Source organism: Chlorocebus sabaeus, chromosome 10, assembly GCF_047675955.1.
Source record: "Chlorocebus sabaeus isolate Y175 chromosome 10, mChlSab1.0.hap1, whole genome shotgun sequence".
Taxonomy (NCBI): Eukaryota; Metazoa; Chordata; class Mammalia; order Primates; family Cercopithecidae; genus Chlorocebus; species Chlorocebus sabaeus.
The window spans coordinates 126754164-126767433 of NC_132913.1; the positions used below are offsets into that span (position 1 = coordinate 126754164).

Genomic DNA, 13270 nt, shown 5'->3' on the forward strand with positions numbered 1-13270 from the left:
ACCAGGCCTTACCCCATACCAAAAAAAAAAAAAAAAAAAAGGCGAAATGTGCTCTAAGTTCTCACACAGAAGCGCAGCCACTAAAGACAAGCATGACCTCCAGAAATAACAGACAGAGCCACCGTCTGAGATGCTGCTACAATCACGTGATGGACAAAGCATTCCTGGAAAATCGTTCTAAGACTCTACAATTCCAGTGCAAAAGCAATCGAATAGAAACAATAACAAAAGACTAATGCTTCCGGACTGAGCACGAATTTAAAGTGTTTTTGCTTTGGTTTTCGTCCTCACAGCCCCCGAAGCAGGTCCCAGCGGGGACCCGGGTATCACAGATGGCAGATGCAGCCAGTAAGCATTGTCACCTAGATCCAAAACTGGTCACACCGCCTGGAACACCACCACCTCCCCGAAACCACTGCAGCCCGTCTCTCTAGCCTGCTCACACCAGCACAAGTTACACGTTACTCCTGAAAGCTATCCAAATACCCTAAACCCAACGGATAAAAATATATTGTCTGAAAATTAAAAATAGTTTCAGTGGTCTAGGAAGTCTACAAACCCCACTGCAGTTGTTCTTGCCTTCTCAGTTACGTAAGGTCAAGTTTACATAAGAACACATTTCAGAATTTCCTTCTTAGCAACCTCCAAACGTTTGGTTGTATGTTTCACCTAACAGCTGGGCCAAAGTAGGAACCACTATTACTTAACAGTAACAGTTGAAATATTTAAAAATAGAAAACATTTCTTGTACTTGGCATTGGGGAAGATGAGAGGGCACCAAGGAAGAGGCCTGAAGGTGGTAGCCCTTCTCCTGTGGGGTGAGCCAGCCTCTTCCAGGCAGCAACGTGCATTCCGCCTGGGCTTTCTGGAGACCAGTGTGGGCTACAGCTTTCAAGGGCACTGTGGGTGGAATAATCCAGCAGGCAAGTGGAAATGCAGAAGGTAGGGGGCTGGTTCAGACTTCTGTCCAGAAAAGTCACCTGGGAAGCTTGTTAAAAAGTGACTTACACCTCCCAGTCTCAGTTCCTGAACCAGTAACTACTGTGTGACATCCCCAGGGGCATTAAATGCCAATGAACACATAGTACTTAGCTGAGTGACGGACGGGTGGCCTTGGTAAGGGGACCTGTGGCCATCAGTGTCCTCATCATTGCTGTAATTAGCAGGAACCGCAGATCCCACTTTGAGCAGGACCTTGCTGCTGGCTGTGGAGGCTGTGTGCTCACACTCTCTGCCCAACAAAGATCCTGGAGCCGGTAACTCTCTTGCCAGCAGTAACACTTTACAAAATAGGATTTGGTAGAAGATGCATGCTAGCACTAAGCAAACATTGTTTAAAGGAAAAAAAAAAAAAGGAAAAGAAACAAAGTCTACTTTGTGAACCTTGCATGGAGGAGATGCACTGCCTGGGAGAGTCCATGTCCATGTATCTTTCTGCTGTGAACAACCAGCGCAGGCCCCTCCCAAGTTCAGCTCAGGCTCGCAAACGCCCACCACTCAGCATCTCAAACTGGGTGCCTTTGAAAGCACTGCACAGATCCATACTAATCCTCATCCCAGCGCAGGGTCCGCTCCACCCACATTCCCCATGAATTCATGCAACTCCATCAGCAGTGCTTAAAGCCAAAAATCCTGAAGTCACCCTCGACTCTTTTGTTTCCTGCACAGCCCGTCTGCAACCTAAGGAAATCCCCTCTATGTCAAATATCTCTAGAGTTGGTACCATTGTCTACACTCCCACTCCATCTAGCCGGACTGAGCCCCATCCACTGCCTGGCTGTTCCCAGACCCTGGTGGGTCTCCCTGCTCCTCCGATGCCTGCCCCACGTGGCCACTGCATTCGCTATGGCATAGGTCACGTGGTGTCGCTTCTCTGCTCAGAATCTCCAGGAGCCTCCATGTCACTCAAAGCCATGCCTTTTGAGTCTCCTGCGCTGTCCACTCCCTCTTCTCCTGACTAGGTCTTTGGCCTGCAGATGTCTGCTCACCTTCTAAGGAGGTCTGCCCTCACCAGCGGGTGTAAAATCACAGCCCCTCCACTCTAAGCCCCGCTCTGCCTTCCCTGCTCTACTGTTTACTCATGGCCTTTACCAGTTTCCTCTCTTCCTCCCAGGGTAACACGAGCACCACGAAATAGGGGTCTCTGTGTCAATCATAAATACATGAATCCCACATGCCAAGGACAGGGGCTGGCATTAGAAGACCCAATCAGTATGAATGGGTGAATGAATGAATGAATGAGTTTAATGCAGAAATCCACCCTCCTGAATCCCCTCTGTCCTTGACTGCTCACCCTCCTTCACAGCAATTCTTGCCTCTCACATGTTCTATATTGTAGATAATTTACAATCAATAAGCTTGAATTAATGAGCATATTTAGAATCCAGCACCCAACAACTAGAGAATTCAAACTCTTCTCACACATATATTAAAGATTCATAAACATTGACCACAAAGCAAGTCTCAGTAAAATTCAAAGACTGGGTAATTTCTTACCATAATGGAGTAAATTGGAAATCAATAACAAAAAGCATGACTTGGAAAATTCAGACTTTCAGAAATCAAAAAACACTTCTAAATACTTCATTTTTTCAAAAAAAAAAAGGAACCATAAAACAAATTTCAAAATAACTTTCTTGAGAAACAGCAAGACTTTACGAAGTGCTAAGGTAATACGTTTTACAAATTAAACACTACAAATCAGAACTTAACCGAAGCAGCCCCATTTGAACCCCGAGGGAAGCGCCGCACAGAATCCTGACTGCTTCCATCCGAAAGGAAGAAGGGCTAAAAATTAACAAGTGAAACGTTCAATCTGAAAGTTAGAACAAGCATATCCGAATAAACGCAGAGAAAGGAGAACAGCGATAAAAACAGGAATTAATAAAATAGAAAACACACACTCACAAGAGCAGATCCACGAAGGCAGAAGTCAGTCTGTGGGAGAGTAAAACACAGCTGGACTCCCACGGCCTGCAGGGCTGCCCCCACCCCAGGGGGAATGAGAAACACCTGGACGGAGGGGTGGAGCCTGGACGGAGGGGTGGAGCCTGGATGGAGGGGTGGAGCCTGGCTGGGCTCAGGAGCAGGAGAGGGAAGCCGGGAAAGCTGGGGAAGGCAGGCCCGCCCGGGAAGGCCCACGCGGGGCTGGGTGCTCAGCAGACTGCTGTAGAACTGAAAGAAGTGCCAGCCCCTTCTTCAGGCGCCTGACTGAACCGCCTTCAATTTCTTCCCCTCACCCGTGGCCACATACCTGCTACCCAAGGGACACCTCCAGTCCTCCCTCACCTGGTCAGACAACTGGCTCTGACGGCCCCTTGGAGCCCCTCGTTGGAACACAGAGGGCCTGAGTTTGGTTCTGCATCACACATGACAGTGTGTACTGTGTGATCTTGCTGTGAGGTCCAGAAATGGAAACCTTCCTTAAAAGATGGGCAGGTTCCTCCGGGAGGGGACATGGTGTTGGTACGGTGAAAACACGACGTTAGGGTCAAATGCGGCCGCTGAGAAGGAACACCTTTTCAGCTGGACTGCAACCACCTAACACAGACAAGGGTTGGCAAAGGGCCATCTCCCTCATCCTGGCGGCACAGGCTTTGAGATGCCACTGAGGGCTCTGGATACATTTTACAATCCACAGCCTTAAAGCACACAAAGCTGGTAATAAAAGAAAAAAGATAAAAAGCCCTTTAACCACAAATGATGTCATGATGCAAAAATTCATTCCTGGATAATACTTCTGGCCACCAGTGACACTCCGAATACACAAACCAAACCAAATTCGCAGTGGAAAAAAAAAAAAATCCTTTCTTCCAACCAATCATCACTTAGAACTGTGGAATCTTCCCCCAGAGACACTTAGTGAGCTTTCTCTGCATTCTGTATCAACACAATCCTTAGGGTCACTGCTGGGACTGCCACACAGCTTTCTTTCTCCCTCTAAAGTAGAGAAACAACCAGTCAGCAGCTCCACCCCATCCGGGTTTGGTGTGGATGTGTGGACGGTTTTAAAGCACCCAGAGGATATTTCTCAGACGCATCCCCAATTCTCCACGATGCCCCAACCAATAACCGTCTGCTTTCTTACCACCTGTGTTCCTTGCTACAGGCAGAGAGTAAGCTCTTCAGAACTCTGGGTCTACAGCAACAACAATGTAAAATGTAACGGGGCAGAACACCTTGTGATCAACGTAAATAACCCAAACACCCTAATGTCCACCCAGGATTGAGAAACTTTCTATCTTTCTGCCTCAGGCGCCAGGGACAGGGAAAGAACCCGTTGGAAAGTGAGGCTGGCTTGTGGGCGGGGCTGGCAGGGAGCAGTGTTCTCAGCTGTGTGGGGAGGCACAGGTCCCACCCGCCAGCCACGGGGTGGCATTTCAGAGCCACAGGGACATTTCTGGTAAAAAATAACAGAGTGAACACAATCAAGTTGTCCTGCTCCAAGATCCTGCTAAAACAGTGTGTGGATTGTTTAGAAAGACACACCAACACAGCACACATACAGGAGATGAGAAAGCAGCCACAAAATGCTGGAAGTCAGAAAGCATCTGGGTGAATAAGGTATCAGAGACAGCAAAGCTGACCCATCAGCCAGGGTGGGCCAAGGGAGGGGCAGACCAGTCTCGGTCACACAGCCCTCCGGGGCACAGGGACTGGTGGCACCAGGACTGGAGGTGAAGGAGAATGAAATATCTGCTTAGGGAATGCAGGAACCCAACCACCACTTACCCCACGTGGCTGGCAGCCCAGGGACTACTCCCCTCTGGAGAGGGAGATGGAACAGTACTGAAAACTGCGACCCAGTGGAAGTTGGCCAGCTACACGTGAGGTGTCCTGGTCTTCCTGCCCCAGGACGGGGGCAAGCAGCATTCGGCCCTCCCAGTGAGGTCACGGGGTCAAGCAGCCTGCTGGACACCACTGCCAAGCAGAACCGGGCAGCCCCCAGTGGTCAGCACCATGCATGCCCCTGCAGGTCCCGCCAGCCTCAGTGCCCTCTGCTGCAGATGGCAGATAACCGTGCTCACCAGAAAGGCCAGGAAGACTGTCATCACAGAAAGCAGAGCCTGGACAGACAGACAACAAGCACCTTGGGGAAATACAGACAGACAGAGAAACAGAGAGAAGGGAAGACAGGTCCTCCAAAGACAGTGGCCAGGAGCGGGAGGCAGCCCTGGAGCTCCAGGACAGGAGGGCATGCCTTGGGTGCTGAGGAACACAGTCTCCGCCCAGTCAAATGAGCAACCAAGCCTCAGAGGGGCTAACACCATTAAAAGCCAGAAGGGCCCTCTGAAGGCAAACATGACAACTTAGCAGCTTCATGAGAGTCAGCGCCCCGCGGCTGTAGGTCCAGCCGCTGCCACTGCAGGGTGGCCCCGGCCCTCTGCTAGGTCTCCCAGCCACTTCCATCCACCAGGAGTCTTTTCAAGACACATTTTCAACGCAATTCAAGCCCTCCTGTTGTTATGCTTCCTAGCATCCGCTGGGCTGGGTCTCACTTGAGACGGTCGCTCCTAGGGACATTGCCACAGAGGAATGGGAAGGTGGAAGGGACGGTAGTTGAGCTACAGGAAGGGCAGAGCCACGAACCTGGGTCCAGGCAGACCAGAGGGCACCAGGAAGCAAGCGTGCAAGAGAACACAGACCCCTCCTGTGTGCCGGACGCTGCACCAGACACTTGCCCTCGCTGCCTGCGCCCTGGCCCAGGACCAAGCAGCCCCGGGACGCCGGGTGAGGAGCAGCCTGCTGGAGGCCACGTGGCCGACAGGAGACAGGAAGGCTGTGCTGCCCCCATGTCTGCCCGGCTCCCAGGCCTTAGAGCAACTCAGCTGGGCCCAGGACCTGATCCTTCACTAGCCTCTGTCAATACTGAGCCCGAAGTGGGATGGCAGGAGGGAGCTGTCACTGTGAGAGTTAGGAGGAAAGTGAATGTGGTGGAAATAGAGGCTCTGTACACCACCTGAAAGGTGCTGTTCTTGGCCCCACAGTGTTTCCAGAGAAGCCTGACGTTACTGCTCATAGAAGTTCACAGATCTGAGGGGAATGAGAGCAGAAACCAGAAGTGACTGTCTCCAGGTGGCAAAAAGCAAACAGCATCAGAGAAAAACAGGACTATCTGAAAGTTTAGGGGAGGATAGGGATGAGACATTGGGAAGGACTGGAGAAGGAGGCATCGAGATGAACAGGCCCTGAAAAATAACACCTTTTGAAATTCTTAAGAGGTACTATGCCTTCAGCCATCGAAGGGGAATTGGAACTTGAGGATTACTCGACACCACGTCTAGTGAACAAGGTAGTTACCATGCAGGAGGGCGCAGCTTCTGGTCCAAAACTATTCTCAACTATAAATAACAAGGGCTGGGCACAGTGGCTCACACTTGTAATCCCAGAAATTTGGGAGGCTGAGGCAGGCAGATCACTTGAGGTCAGGAGTTTGAGACCAGCCTGGCCAATGTGGTAAAACCTCGTCTCTACTAAAAATACAAAAACTAACCGGGCGTGGTGACGCGCACCTGTACTCCCAGCTATTCAGGAGGCTGAGGCGGGAGAACTGCTTGAACCCGGGAGGCGGAGGTTGCATTGAGCCGAGATCCTGCCACTGCACTCCAGTCGATACAGTGAGACTCTATGTCTCAAAAAATAAATAAAAATAAAAAGAATATATAATGGGGCCAATTCGCCTAATTGCCAAAAGTAACTCTTAAAGCGTTTCTAAATTGCTCATAATTGTACACGACACACGCATGACCTCCAGGAAGGACGCTATATCGCAGTCAGCTTTTAAAGCTACGTGGGGGGCAGACTCCTGCGTCTGGCCTTTGAGTCATGGCTATTCATACAGGCCCTCAGGTGAATGTGATGGAGGGTAGTCGACAAACTCTCAAAATCGGTTTGAACTAAGAGAATCAAATCATGCGAATTCTTTTCAGATCCTTCAAATGTTGACGAAAAAAGCCCAACTCTGTAAAATAGTTGAAGAGGTTTATTTTAAGCCAAATATGAGTGACCATGGCCCAGGACGCAGCCTCAGGAAGTCTGTGCCTGAGGCGGTCCCATTACAGGTTGGCTTTGTGTGTTTTAGGGAGACAGAAGTTACACAGGCAACACATGTAAGGCATATATTGGTTTGGCCCAGAACATCTTGAAGAAGTAGGGTGAGGGTCTCACAGATCCTAGGCAGACTGAAAGGTTTTCTGACTAAAGAATTGATGTCAGCATAAAAAAATGTTTGAGTTAAGATAAGGGGGGTTCTTGTTACATGAATGAAACCTCCAGGAAGCAGGATTCAGAGAGAATAGATGGTAAATGTCTCTTATGGGAACTTAAAAGGTGACTTGTAGTTAAATCTCTCCTGGATCAGGAAAAAGAGACCTGGGGATGGAATTCTCTCCAGAGTGCAAATTTCCCCGGCAAGAGGCAGTTTTCTACAGCCACTCAAAACAGGTGGAAGGAATAGATCCTGGAGGAAAAGACTTCTATTTCCTGCAGGGCCTGCTCTCTGTCGCCTGCTGCTCACCCCAGAGTCAGGGTGGAACCAGGAATCGCACTTCTGTGTCTGTTTTATCAGTCATGAGATCCCTGTTTTAATGCTAATGCTGGTCAGCTGGGCCCGAATGCCAAAAGGAGGAGGGTCTAAGGAGGCCTGTCCAAACCCCTATTCCCATCATGGCCTGAACTCATTTTTCAAGTTTCTTTGGGATCCCTTGGCCAAGAAGGGGGTCCATTCATTGGGTTGGGGGACTTAGAATTTTATTTTTGGTTTACACAAACAATTTTATTTTGAAGTCTTTACATTCTACACTTCATTTTACCTCCAAAAATTAAAACAAAGCAAGCAAACAAAAGAAAAAAAAAAGCACAGTAGGCAACATGTTCAGCGGTGGACATGACAGTCCTGGCCAATCCTCGACCGTGGCTGGCGAGCAGCAGAGTCTGCGGGTTGGACGAAGCTGATTCCTCAAATACACTTCCCCTGATTTGAGGAAAACAACCCAGACGGTCACAGCAGGCGTCACCAGGAGGAGGCCACCACCGGCTCTCTTCTTCCTGCCACTCCTGCCCGGTCCTTCCATGGGGGCCACTCAAGGAACCACCAGAGGTGGCCATGGGTCCTTCACTGGACCCTATCCAAACCCCAGAAATGCCAACTTTATGATAAAAACTCACAAAGGGGCACCACGCAGAAATATTACAACCAAGGACTTTGTTACCACGGGCTCCGTGTATGAAGGCAATTAACAGCTTCCGGTGCCAATAAAGGGAGACTTTCGAAGCTTCCCTGAGGTCACATGTGCTTGCAGATTTGTACCAGATTCCACTTTCTTCTCACCAAACAAAACAACGCAACCACCACCACAAAACACAGCCAGGAGGCAGCGTGAGCTCCAGGCACCAGCCAACCTCAAATACTTCCTGTTCCAAAATGTAGGAGCAGTGTCTGGAAATATGGCCCCTTTGGCAGTGTGGTGGTCAAACACCCCCTTAGATCTGGGAATCCAACGCTGAAGCCAAATGTGAATTTTGCATTATTTTGGAGAGTTTCTCTACCGTTTCTAGCTAACCCCCTTTAAGGTTCCAGAGTTTTCTTTTAAAAATGGTGCTTTTGAAATACAACGTGAAAAAGAGCCTCCCTAACTCTGACAGATACACGTTTCCCAGGACACAGGTACAGAGGGTGATGTAAGTGCCAGCCTATGCCTCGGGAAACTGTGGAACTGCTTCTCTTTAGTCCAGTGTTCCTGTACCTCCCCTTTAGGCCGATGGAGGGGCATGGCATTTTCTGAGGATGTCTTTCTCCCAGTAGCACAGCCCTCAGGGCAGACGTGTCTCCTGCCCTATGATGTGTATGCTGAGCGACCCTCGACAGCGGCCACGGGATCCGAGGCTCTGGCTTTCCTTCTGCAGGAGCAGGAGAGGGTACAGGAGCCGGGGCACTCGGTCCCAGTGGAGAGCAGCGCTGTGAGGGCCATAAGCCCTCAGCATGCCATCTGGGTAACAGTAAGTCCTTCATCCACACTTCCTGTTGTTAGGACGTTTTTTTGTTTGCCTCCAGTTTGCTCCTGGATGCCTGAGGTGGGTATCCTCCCCAAAGCACCCCTCTCCTCCATCGAGGTTGTGGAGCAGCTGCAAGGCCTGGCTGGGAGCCAGCTCAACCTCCAGCCCTGGAACCCAATACCCACCACTTTAGTGCAAGTGACTTTTTTTCTACAATAAACACGCACTCCTTTTATAATCAGGAAGGTGGGGAGGGGGGCGGGGGCGGAGCTTTAATTACAATGATTCTGAAAGGAATGACTGAGTAGTAATAGTGTTCAAGTTCGCCATAATTCAGCCCTTGGGCACAGTTGGGTTTGTAATCCTGTATGACATTTTGCTGGTCTCTCCTGGTTGACTAATTCCATACCTTCTCCTCTGTCTTCAAACTGCAACATCTCCCCAGCCTAATTCTTAGTCAATGACTCTGCTTGCTCTCTCCATGGGAAAACACAAAGCTCTGGCAGAGAACCAGGGGTCACGAGCTCCCGCCCCCACCCCACCCTGCCACCATGTCTCCACCTGGGATCTGCCTCTGTGTCAAGTCTCCTCCAAGGGTGGCCCTTCCCCTCACCAAACGGACAATAACTGTCAGGAAGGGGGAAGAGCAAAGCCACGTCCACAACTGTGACAGTCCACTTACTTAAAACGCAAAGAAATAGGAGGCAAAGATGGAATACTACTAACAACATGTCTGTTACATCTTAGAGGCAGGCAAATGGTTATGTGTTTTCTTTTATGATAGAGCTACTTTACAATTAAAATTTTTAAAACATTTTCAAAAAGAAAGAGCAAAGTCTACAGATAAAAAGTTATGAGGGAAGTTGAAGAAATCAAAGCTGATCTAAGACAAATGGCATTTTGGCTTTTTCCTCCTCCAATACAGGTGACAATATCCCAGACCCAAAAACCAAAATCCAAAATGCCTCCAAATCCAAAACCTTTTCTCGGTGACACTCAAAGGCAATGCTCACTGGAGGATTTCTGATTTTGAATTTTTAGACTTAGGATGCTCAACCAGTAAGTATAATGCAAATATTCCAAAATCAAAAAAAAAAAAAAAAAAAATTCCCAAATCCAAAACACTTTTGCTTCCAAGCATTTCAGATAAGAGATACTCAACCGGTATAGACTTTCCCAAAGCACGTGACACGCTCACCTGACGTTTCTGAAATCTCAAGCTGGCACACGAACACATGGTATGAATAATGCTTTTCTGTTTGAAGTGGGGATTTATGAGGACTAAGTGTATTGAAAAAGAACCATAATCATTAAAAGACTGTGTTGGGCATAACAGCATCCACACGAGGGAATGGTCAGGACACGGGACAGATCAACAGTGGGGAGGGCTGCCCAGGCGCTCTTCCTGCTCTGAGTACACGCTCATCTGTTCAAAGGGAACGAGCTCTCACGGTGAATGCTGGAGTCATTCCTGATACGTGTGTGTGTGTGTGTGTGTGTGTGTGTGTGTATTAGTCTGTTTCCACACTGTCAAATGTCAAAACGTCAAAAGAATAGTTAAGATTAAATTCAATCATTAGGAAATGTATAACAGCAATTGGGGATTGACATAAAAATATACCCAAAAATGTTTACTCTCCCATATCATAAAAATGTGGCTTTAAAGACATTTTCCTATCAATTTTCAAGTTCTCACCTAACCTGAGATGAATATTTCTTTGTAGTATTTTTCAGTGGGTTGAAATGACCAAAACACAGTTTGTTTTTTTTTTGTTTTTTGTTTTTTGTTTTTTTTTTTTTTTTTTTTGAGACGGAGTCTGGCTCTGTCGCCCAGGCTGGAGTGCAGTGGCCGGATCTCAGCTCACTGCAAGCTCCGCCTCCCGGGTTTACGCCATTCTCCTGCCTCAGCCTCCCGAGTAGCTGGGACTACAGGCGCCGCCACCACGCCCGGCTAGTTTTTTTGTATTTTTTAGTAGAGACGGGGTTTCACCGTGTTAGCCAGGATGGTCTCGATCTCCTGACCTCGTGATCCGCCCGTCTCGGCCTCCCAAAGTGCTGGGATTACAGGCTTGAGCCACCGCGCCTGGCCAAAAAACACAGTTTGAAAGAACACGCTTCACCTGAGAGGCTTCTAAGGCACAGGCCACTGTGCAGGCTCAGTGACGGAGGTCACACAGGACTGCTGCACACGCATGCATCCTTTCTCTGCCCACTGTTCCTGGGCATCGCTGCTACGTTATTTAAAATTACTCTGCAAACACTCCCACCATGCCCACCAGCCCGTGCACGAATATGCAATAAATGCCAGGAGACACGGCACCCTCTTTGACTCAGACCAATGGGAACCGGGTTGTGAGGGAGGTAAATGGCCAGCGTCAGTTTCACGGGGCAGCCTTCCCCACATGCCGCCTCTCCAGTCCGGTGGTTCACCCCAAAGGAAGAGAATGAGGGTGACAGGCTGCAGGAGAGGTCCAGGCCTTGAACAGGGATGTGAAGGCTACATCACACACATTCCTCAGTACTAGTCAACGGGACACTGAGATGACATTTATTGAGGAACTACTAAAAAGCTGACACATACGTTTCATCTTTATGAGAACTCTGGAGAGAGGCATTATCATCCCCAGCTAAGAAACGAGAAAACAAAACTGAGCTATTCAGCAACTCGCCTAAGCTCCCACGCAAACGGGCCGCAGAGGCGGGCCCAGGTGCCCTCTGTGGGAGGCTGAAGCCCCGGCCTGTCCTCACACCAGGCTGGGATCCCACAGCAGGTCTCAACAGGCAATGCGTGCTTCCCAAGCCAGAAAATTAATTTGAAGTCCACCGTTTTTGGTTCACTTGGAAACTATGCATGTTTACCATCTTTTCCCAGCCCATCAAGCTATCAGAAAATCCTCTTAACCTCATGCCACGCCTGGTTAAACACAAGCAAGTTGTCTCAAAAATGCCCCAGCCACAGGATTGTGTTTACATGAAAACAATCCTGGCAAAGTGAACTTGAGAGAAAGTGAAAGCCAGAACGGTTGACATAAGCCAAAAGTTTAAAATTGTGCATCTGCATCTGGTATTTAAAACTCCCCACCACTCCCCCAGGCTCCAGTGTGCGGGGGTAAGAAATAAGCTGCTCGATCAGTAATAATGCAGAGTAAAATCAAGGTGTAAAAAACAGAAAAGAGTGCCCCGAGGACCCCCCAAGAGGCCAGGGCACCATACCCCACAGACACGGAGAGCCTCCCCAGAGCAGGGCAAAGACACCTCCAGAATGCCGGGTTCGGAAAATGACAGAAAACCTGGCCGACCTGGGAAAATTGCAACGCAAAGAAGGAAATGTCTTCTTGGAAATGTTCGGCCTGGCTCCAAGCTGGCTTCAACTTCCTTTCAGGGGTGATGAGTGGGTCTCACTGGGGCACCAGAGGGCACAGGTGGCAGCAAAGGCTGACTGTCAAGAAAGGCACAGCTGAGCCAAGACCAGAGACCCAGGCCTCAGGACGCAGTCCCTGCCAGGCGCGGCCACACTGCCCTGCAGGACGCGTGTGGAACGGACGCTGGTTCCCTCAGGCGCGGCCACACTGCCCTGCAGGACGCGTGTGGAACGGACGCTGCTTCCCTCAGGCGCGGCCACACTGCCGTGCAGGACGCGTGTGGAACGGACGCTGGTTCCCTCAGGCGCGGCCACACTGCCCTGCAGGACGCGTGTGGAACGGACGCTGGTTCCCTCAGGCGCGGCCACACTGCCCTGCAGGACGCGTGTGGAACGGACGCTGGTTCCCTCAGGCCCACGCCTCAGGAGGTTCGGGTTTTATTCTCGGAGAGGCCGCGTGCCTGGGAAGAATGGTAACCTCACAAGGAGTTTAAACCCTGGAGGATTCTACATGGAAACGGGTCTTACAGACAAAGAAAAGCGGGAAAAGTCTGTTTCCATGGCCTACAGACTTGGAGTACTTTAAAATGTTACCTACGAGGCCAGGCGCAGTGGCTCACACCTGTAACTCCAGCACTTTGGGAGGCCGAGGCAGGCAGATCACTTGAGGTCAGGAGTTCAAGACCAGCCTCACCAACATGGTGAAACCCCGTCTCTACTAAAAATACAAAATGAGCCAGGTGTAGTGGCACACGCCTGTAATCCCAGCTACTTGGGAGACTGAGGCAGGAGAATTGCTTGAACCCGGGAGGTGAAGGCTGCAGTCAGCCGAGATTACGCCACTGCACTCCAGCCTGGGCGACAGAGTGAGACTCCATCTCCAAATAAACAAATCCATCAATAAATAAATAAATA

General features: G+C 49.7%; 1 protein-coding gene across 15 annotated transcripts in view; it reads right to left on the reverse strand.

Annotated features, from left to right (window-relative positions):
* HDAC4 (histone deacetylase 4) overlaps window positions 1-13270 on the reverse strand; it is a 352930-nt gene that overhangs the window by 178198 nt on the left and 161462 nt on the right. The gene's annotated exons all lie outside the window — the stretch shown is intronic.